Source organism: Myotis lucifugus, unplaced genomic scaffold, assembly GCF_000147115.1.
Source record: "Myotis lucifugus unplaced genomic scaffold, Myoluc2.0 scaffold_223, whole genome shotgun sequence".
Taxonomy (NCBI): domain Eukaryota; kingdom Metazoa; phylum Chordata; class Mammalia; order Chiroptera; family Vespertilionidae; genus Myotis; species Myotis lucifugus.
This window is the reverse complement of record NW_005871271.1, coordinates 607,854-614,815: the sequence shown is the minus strand read 5'-3', so window position 1 is coordinate 614,815 and position 6,962 is coordinate 607,854. Positions and strand designations below refer to the sequence as shown.

The 6,962-nt window shown below is 42.7% G+C and overlaps 1 pseudogene; it reads right to left on the bottom strand.

Annotated features, from left to right (window-relative positions):
• Window positions 1–1,470, bottom strand: part of LOC102424431 — a 2,898-nt pseudogene extending 1,428 nt beyond the window's left edge.
• Between the last annotated feature and the right edge of the window lie 5,492 nt (window positions 1,471–6,962).

Genomic DNA, 6,962 nt, shown 5'->3' with positions numbered 1-6,962 from the left:
AGTAAGCTGAAAGGAGCACTGCCCACATGAATTTTTATTACATTTACTGTCTATCACTAAGTCAGACAATCCAAAGACCTTTACTAGAATTCAAGTCCCTTCTTGATGGGTTCCCTACCTACTTTTCTTTTTATTTCCTTTTGCTCCCAGCTTATCCTCTGGCCCTCCAGACTCAGACCTCCTGGTCCCCAGTCCCTTCTGCCCACCTGGAATTTCCTCAGTGCTGCTCCCTGCACATCCAGGCTCCTGTGGTCACCTCTGTTCCAGAAACACCCTCCGAACCCAGCCTCTGAATTCCTGCAAGCCTTTCTGACATTTCCCTGTCATCTAACCGTCTTCTGTGGGTACCCACAGAGCAGCCACCTTGTGCCTTCTGGTACAGTACGGGGTATACAGGAGGTAGTCTAATACCCAGTAGTGCTCAATAAGTATTGCTGGTTATCTCATTCCTAATCTAATTGTGCCAATACAGTTTACCACTGTTTGGAAAACATTTTTTGGTATGTCTCCTTTCCATCCCACCCCCTTAATAAGGTCATTTACGGACCAATGGACAATCTGTGAGCCAATGAGCATCCCAGATGGGATGGAAATTAGGCTTAGTGTCTTCCTCACTCTTTCTGTGCTGTTTCTAGATTTCCATGATGGTGAGAAATCATTTTCTATATTAACTCCAGGTAGACGCCTCTCCTTTTAACCTTGCAAAGGAGAGGGGATTATAAAGCATAAAGATTTCTTTTTACTACCCTTTAAAATAAATGAAATCATCCTTCAGTTTAGTTACTAGAGTTTTAGGGAGGGTAGGGCCTACCTCACAGAGCCAGTGCCAGCTGTGTTTATACTGGAAATACGGGTTGGAATGGTGGCAGGAACTGTGGCCACAAGATATAGACAAGAGGTCACAGACAGACAATTCTTGGGGTGGGCAGGCAGCACACGCAGGCACTGGGCTGAAGATGAAGCCAGAAGCCAGGGGTGGGGCCAGAGATGGATTGACTATGGAAGCTTGTGACATACAGGCTTTGAGACCCATCACTTGCTCAGGTCCTTAGAGGAGCCCTAGCAATTTTATAGTTAAAATTGCCAAAATACTAAGTTGATTTATTATTTTAGAGTGGTCACCCCCAAGTTACATAAGCTTCAGGTCCTACAAAAACCTGGGTCAGCATCTGGTAGAACTCTAGTGGTTGGAGTGCCTGGCTCAAAGTAGGGCTATCCAAGCGATGACAGCTCATCAGAAGTGCTGCCAGAGCTTCTGATTTTGCAAGAGCAGCAAGGAATCCAGGTGTTTGTATGAAATCACCTACATTTTAAATGTTGGCAACTTAAAGCAAAAACAATCTTCGGCCAAAACAAGTCTTATCTATCGGCTCAAGTGAGCCCATGGGCTGCCAGGCCGTAATTTCTGGTTTGAGCCCATAGGAATTACAGAATTGCCAAATGCTAAGGATACCTGTATGGCAGGTACATCTGCCCTCCTTGTCCTCTGCACATTAAGAACAGGTTTGTCCAGGTCTAAACCAGGGAGCTGTGCTCTTTTCCACAGCTGCAGCCAACAGCCAGACATTTTCTAAGTGTTTGCCACTGTTACAGGGCAGGGAGCTAACCGAGGCTGTAGGTGAAAGAATTGGTGTAAATTCATCCTCACAACTGGCAAAGCCAACCGAAGCATGCGGCCCACAGACAGTGATGCAGCAGCAAAGTCACCCTTGAACATTTGAGGACAATGAAGGTAGTAGCTATTCTTCCAGGCACAGATTGGTCTGGAACAGGGGTCCTCAAACTACGGCCCGTGGGCCACATGCAAATACAAATATTGTATTTGTTCCCGTTTTGGTTTTTTACTTCAAAATAAGATATGTGCAGTGTGCATAGGAATTTGTTCATAGTTTTTTTTTTTTAAACTATAGTCCGGCCCTCCAACGGTCTGAGGGACAGTGAACAGGCCCCTGTTTAAAAAGTTTGAGGACCCCTGGTCTGGAAGGTGGCTACTTTGTGCTCCCTTGTAGGGCTGCAACCAATGATGATTGGAGAGCTTTATCTAAATGCTTAAAGGGATAGCAGGTCTCTTATCTGTAACTCCCAAATCCTCCTGAGGCCATGCAATCCATCATTTCATAACTGTGGCTTTCCACAATATGAACCCCCTTGAGAGACTATAAAGGGTCCCCCAAATGAAGGGGGTTTCTCCTGGGCACCATTTCATGTGCAGAGTGCGAGTGTTCTAATAACAAGCTCCTGGGGTAACAGAGGACATCGGGTGGGGCCACAGGCTGGGATTTGAGGCAGAACATGGTAGTAAGGTCATGGGGCAGGGGCGGTAAGGGGAGAGAGAGAGAGAGAGAGAGAGAGAGAGAGAGAGAGAGAGAGAGAGAGAGAGAATGAGGAATGAGGGGTGGCCGGTGACAGCCCTATGGGTGTGCCTGTGCTGTCAGCTCAGATTGGTGATAAAGCTGCTTGGAGAAGCTGCATTTTGATCACTAATTAGCTTGTTATGCGATCTGCTTTGCCACAGAGTGGCTCTGGGGCTGCAGCTTGGCTTGCAACTTATCAGTTGTGGTGACTAAAAGTGTCAAGAGTGGGGCCACAGCCAAAGGGGACCTGTTGTCTAAATGCTGCTTCTCAGGTTCCGACAGCGGCAGAAACTGAAGCAGGGGAGGGGAAACCCAGAGAGTGCAGGGGGCATCGCAGCACGTCTCCTGGGGACATCAGGGAACCTTGCTCTTGTGCCTGGGCTCCTTCTGGGATTGGACCTGTCAGGAAGAGAGAAACACCCCTCATCACCACCCAGAGATTTAGCAGAACACGCCCATCCCTACTGACCCTTGCATCTCCCCATGGTTTGTTCTGTTCTAACCTCTTTATCTTGCCTCTGAGGTTCTGGATCCGGTTATCTCAGGGCTGAACCTGGGCCGTCTAGTCCAGACTTCTGGTCTAGTGACCTTCCAACTACATCCTACCTTTCCCTGTGCAGGATCATAGGGCTTCTGTAAGTTGGGGACAGGAGCCAGAGGCCCCAGGGAGGCTGTTTTGGTGTAGAATGGGGGATGTGCCATAGCACTGTGACTATTTCAGGGTCATGGTCACCTTTTCCTGCTCAGTAGGGCTGGTGTTTAGGTCCAAGCACAGGGTTGTGCTTCTTGAAAGGACTCAATACACTGTAATTTCATATCAGTCCATTTTCATCCTACGCTTAAATAAACTTTATATTGTTAGAACCTGCAGCGAATAATGTATTATGGGTGAAGGTTAAATAAATAAGATGAAGTTTTTCTTTTTCCTAATAAGTTAGACAGTCTGTCTGACACCTCCGTGGTAGTCGATATTCTTGCTAAGTGCTTGGTAGAAGTGCCTCACTTTGTGAGAATTCACTCACTCACAAATTAATGTATGACTTCCTGTCATAGCTTATATTGTCCTCATCTTCAGCTGGAACTTGCTGATTTGTTTGCTTTTATGAGTTAAAAATCCGCTCTTCTCGGCCCTCTGGTTTAAATGGCATATTTCATCATTCTAACTTGTAGCATTTAGGAGTGTTTTGGAAACAAGGGGTGTTTCTGCTTACGTAAAAAGAGAGCCACTTAAAACGTGATGTGGGCTGCCACTCACCGGGGGAGAGGGGGGCAAATGGAAAAGCAGCAGGGCCCATGCTGAGGCTCTGAGAACGTGGGGCGAACGCCACAGTCTGCCACAGACGCTCTCGGGTCACAATTTCACTTTGGTTTCATTGCTTACAATTTCTCTACGTTGCACCTAAGTGTGGATTTTAAAAAAAATTGTGTTGCTTGAGATCTGTTGGACTCTTGAAACTGAGTTGATGTCAGTCATCAGTTCTAGAAAATTCTTGGCTATTATCTCTTCAAATATTGCCTTTTCCAATATCTCTTTCCACTCTGGATGCTGAATTAAACTATGTTAGACCTTTTAAAAGCATCTTCTTTTTAATATTTTCCCACTTTTCAAGATGAATTCTGCATAGTTTTTTTCTGACATATCCTCTAGCTCACTAATTCTCACGGCAGCACATCAGCTGTGATAATCTGCTGTGAACCCAATCATTGGGTCCTTTAACATCAATGATTATATTTCCCAGTTTGAGAATTTCTATTTGGATCTTTTAAAAAAATTTTATGTTATTTTCTATAGTTTCCAGTTCCCTGTCAAAATTTACAAGTGCAGCATGTATGTTTCTGAATATTGTAAGTAGAGTTGTTTTATAGACTCTATCTACGAATTCCCATTTCTAAGGTTTTTGTGGGCCTGTTTCCACTGTTGGCTGTTTCTACTATTCTTGCTTATAATGTACTGTTTTCTTAGGTGTTTCAATTCTCTTAGTGAGCATTAGTCATTGAAACACACACACACACACACACACACACACACAGTCATACACTGCGAAAAAATGTTTCAGTCAACAAGGGACCATACATCCAACATTGGTGCCTTGTAATTATAATGGAGCTGAAAGATTCCTGTCGCCTAGTAATGTATAACCATTATGATGTCATAGTGCAATGCATTAGTCATGTGTTTGGGGTGATGCTGGTATAAACAAACCTACTGCCAGTCATATAAAAGTATAGCACATGCAATCATGTAGAGTACATAATACTTGGTAATTATCCTATATTATAAAGAGCTAATATGTTAATTAGGCTGAACAGCAGAACGACCATCTGGAGGACCTTCTGGATGAAGCTGGGGCTGTGAGGGCCGAGCCCCTTGCACGAATTTCATGCATCAGGCTTCTAGTATTCAACAACCATCTTACTAGTTTATGTATTTACTATACTATACTTTTTATCATTTTAGAGTGTACTCTTTCTACTTATATATACAGATGTTTGCTGTAAAACAGTATGTTGTGTTATCCCGGCAGCAGCCTCAGACCTCTCCTGTTTACTGCGTCTCTTGATTGCACCATTTTCTCTTGTGCTTGCTTTGATCTCTTGTCATTTTGTACAGTAACATGTTGTATAGGTTTGTAGCCTAGGAGCAATAGGTTGTACCATGCAGCCTAGGTGCGTAGTGGGCCATAGCACCCAGGCTGTGTAAGTGCACTCTATGATGTTCGCACAGTGATGAAATTGTCTAATGACACATTTCTCAGAATGTATCCCCATCGTTATGTATATGTCATGTTTGTATTATGCCTACACGAATAATGGTAGAATATCATTCTAGAGAGGCTTTTCACTCGTGTCTGCCAGGTGCTGAGGGCACTTCCTTTCTGAAGCCACCTTAATCCAAGTGTAAAGCTTAAGATTCCCAGGACTCAGTGATGAAGTGAACCTGCCTGTAGCCTGAGGGATACATATCCCACCCCTCCACCCCCACCCTCACTCCCACCTGGGCTTAAAATGGAGAGTGGTTTATTTGAATCCCCAACTTGGGCAGGCTCGGGGCTTTGGCCTTGTGAGGCTATTAAAACAAGATCTTATTTTCAAAGTTGTTTTCTTTCCAGATAGACAAAGGCCTTTGGAAAAAAGCTTTGTGGGCTTGATAGCCCTTCTTGGGTTTGTCTTCTCCTAGATTTGGCAGGTATTTGTTCACTACCTTTTTATTGCTTTGATGATTTTAAGAAAGTTAAATATATCATCCGGTTTTTTAAGCTGCCTTTGGTGGGAGCGTTGATCTGAATTACTTAGTCTGCCCTTGCCATAAGTGAAAGTACCAGATGATCTAGGTTCAGATCCTGGTCTGTCACTTACTAGCTACGTGATGTTGGCCAAGTCTGTTGCCTCACCTACCAGATGTGTTCATTACACCCTAGCTGCTTGACAGTGTGGCTGTGAAATTAAAATGTGAAATTTTTTTGGTAAAGTGGTATAATACCATGTTCGTTTATTATCTCTGTCCCACATTAGAATGTAAGTTCCAAGAGGATGGCAAATTTATTTTTTTTCACTATTGTTTCCCCAACAATGCCTGGCGCATAGTAGATGCTCAATAAACACTGAGTAAAAACAGTTGCTTGGAAAGATAACCAAGGACTTAATCCAAGTTCATGATTTTAAAAGAAAAATATATTAGAAAAATGTACTTTTAGGAGTTAAGTTCAAACCTTTGTAACAGCTTCTACTATTTAGAAGATCCGATTCCCTTTTATTATTTTATAAACCTGGTTGTTAGATCGATCAATCTTTGTTATTTTGTTTTAGTTCTTCACTTGGTATTATTTTGACTAGAGTCTTTGCCTTAAGTGAAAGTATCCTATTTCATTGCTTTGTGAAAACATGGTCCAGACCTGCTGAACATTTGGGCTGGTTCTAGTTTAGGGCTATTATAGATAATGCCGGCTTCTCTGTTTGCTGATGACAGTGAAAAAGATAAAACGTGTCTATTGTCAAGCCTCTGTTCAGGCTTATTTCAAAAGGAGTAGGTCTTTGAGTGCTTGAAGCCTGGCATTTTCTATATTATGAACAAAATCAATAAAAACTGATCCCAAGTCTCCCAGAGGGAAGCTCAGGCTGCTTCCAAAGCAGATCAGGGAAGGGGTCATGCAATACGGAATGAATGCAGGGTCACTGTTACATCCTAACCATTAACTTGTGCATTTCATTGGACAAAAATTATTCTAATAAATGCTCTATCAGTTATTGTGGCCACAGACATGTTTTTTAAACCAAGGGGTGATTTAAAAATGATAATACGACTTATCTTAAGCCATAGAAGGTGGGGTGCTTGATGACCTCATTCCATACTCCTCTGCAGTTTTTAAGAGAGATAACTAAAATAATTTTGTAATCAGAATGACTAAGTAACCCAAATACGCTTTTATTTAATGTTCAAATGATTGGGTGAAAAAGTCACTCCAACAATAAGATCTACCATTTATTGACTGCCTTTGTGTTAGATGCTTTACAGTTACTAGCTAACTTTCTTAGAAGAATCTAGTAAAATAAATACTATTGCATTTCCATTTTCCAGATGGAAATGGAGACTGAGACAGGTTATGCAGC